At 44.7% G+C, this 1,976-nt stretch overlaps 1 non-coding gene across 1 annotated transcript; it reads right to left on the reverse strand.

The window, feature by feature from the left end:
- Positions 1 to 617: 617 nt before the first annotated feature.
- On the reverse strand, positions 618 to 736 carry LOC138693940 (5S ribosomal RNA). The gene has a single exon (XR_011330624.1). It is a non-coding gene; the product is annotated as a 5S ribosomal RNA (ribosomal RNA).
- Positions 737 to 1,976: the final 1,240 nt, after the last annotated feature.

The following is a 1,976-nucleotide window of genomic DNA, read 5'->3' on the forward strand; positions in this document are numbered from 1 at the left end:
TGCCATCGTACATTCAAATATTTATATTCACTGTACAGTACAGCGAACTGTTTATACTTACTGTACATGCTATAACTACTTCTCCCAACTCCGCTATTGCTATATTTCCTAAACTAAACGCTGATATTGAAATAACGCCTGGTCTGATAATGCAGTCTGTTTAAATTTCTACCGACCAAGTTCTGCCCTTCATCATGGGAAAACAACGAGCTTCTTTAAAGGATACAACTACTAGGACAGAGATATTTTCATTATGGAATTTGTACTACCCACTGAAATGTAGTAACTAATGGGATTTTAATTAGCCATATATGTACAGTATATTACATTCTTTACCTAAAATGTCTCTAACTTCTAGGGAGAGCGCGAGGTACGTTCACAATCCCCTGAATACATATTCCCTTCTTCGAGAAAACGCAGAGAAGTGAACCGTCTCATATGAATATGCTACCAGTCATAAGTTTCAATACGGAGCTGCAAGTACTTAAGAATTATCAATTACTCTACAATTATGCAGCGGCGTCATCATCCAAGCTATAGCTGGAATAGGGAAGGGAACATAATATCCCATAAGTCTTATTAGAACACGCTGGAAATAGTGACGTAAAAAAAAAAATCGCCAACGGCACGTGGTGTTCCCAAGCGGTCACCCATCCAAGTACTGACCACGCCCAATGTTGCTTGACTTCGGTGATCGGACGAGAACCGGTATTTTCAACATGGTATGGCCGTTGCCGATGAAACTGCGTAATCTGTAGGCACTTGAGGACGATGGGATTGGGGTGCACTCGATAAAACCTGCACTCGCTCACACACACACGTAAACTGCCTGCTTAGACTCTGTACCTAAATTACCAAGCTCGTTGGATGTCATTGGGATAGATGATAAATCTATCTATCAACGGCAGTTTGGTTACGTTTCAACGTCACACACTGCTGGATTGACACGGGATTAATAAAACAGCTAGTCGGCATTCTAAGTTAAGCCACAGGTGGATTGTTGTTCAACAGCGGAGCCTCCTTTCAACCACATGGTTGTGGAACTGTAGTCGGATTTTCGACATCATTTTCATGCCATACTACGGAACTTCACACAAACTTCAATTCACTTCTTGCACCGGCGGCTACTACGAATGGACTGAAGCTCGCTACTGACTAGGGGGGGGGGGACATTTGTCTCTTGATGGATTACGTGACAGATATATAAAGTATCAGTCGTATGTTATGAACCCGAGTTTCAATAAAGATAGATTACCCGTATGTCCACAGATTCTCAGTAGTGGCCTGCGGAAGGATTATGCCCGCGGTCGACAAGTTACCTTCTAAGTTGTTTTCCCTCAACAATTAATGCTGCCAAGTGAGTAGGAATGACACCGCGCTCTCATATAAGTCGTACGAAACTATTAAGGAAACGAATTTGCCTCGTGGATCCAAGTCTCCCATGGACTGCCTATAATGTATTATCTATCCTAGAAGTGTTATCGGGGTGATTATTTAAATTTTCACTCGGTGGGAACCGCTGTTGTTCTTCATTCATCTACTCTGTTATGAATAACTTGTGGCCCTTAAAAGGGCCGGTTGCTGATTCCCTAGCAAGCACTCCCGCTTACTTGGAACTAGTGTATTTTGTGACGGCCTTGGTCCCTTCACTGACGGCGTGCTTGGCCAGCTCACCGGGTAGCAGGAGACGGACGGCTGTCTGGATCTCCCGACTGGTGATGGTCGACCGCTTGTTGTAATGCGCGAGCCGCGAAGCTTCCGCGGCGATGCGCTCGAAGATGTCGTTAACGAAGCTGTTCATGATGCTCATAGCCTTTGAACTGATTCCCGTGTCTGGGTGAACTTGTTTCAGAACCTTGTAGATGTAAATGGCGTAGCTCTCCTTCCTCTTGCGCTTCTTCTTCTTATCGCCCTTCGAAATATTCTTCTGGGCCTTGCCGGCCTTCTTGGCAGCCTTTCCGGAAGCTTTGGGGGGC

Source organism: Periplaneta americana, unplaced genomic scaffold, assembly GCF_040183065.1.
Source record: "Periplaneta americana isolate PAMFEO1 unplaced genomic scaffold, P.americana_PAMFEO1_priV1 scaffold_24, whole genome shotgun sequence".
NCBI classification, from domain to species: domain Eukaryota; kingdom Metazoa; phylum Arthropoda; class Insecta; order Blattodea; family Blattidae; genus Periplaneta; species Periplaneta americana.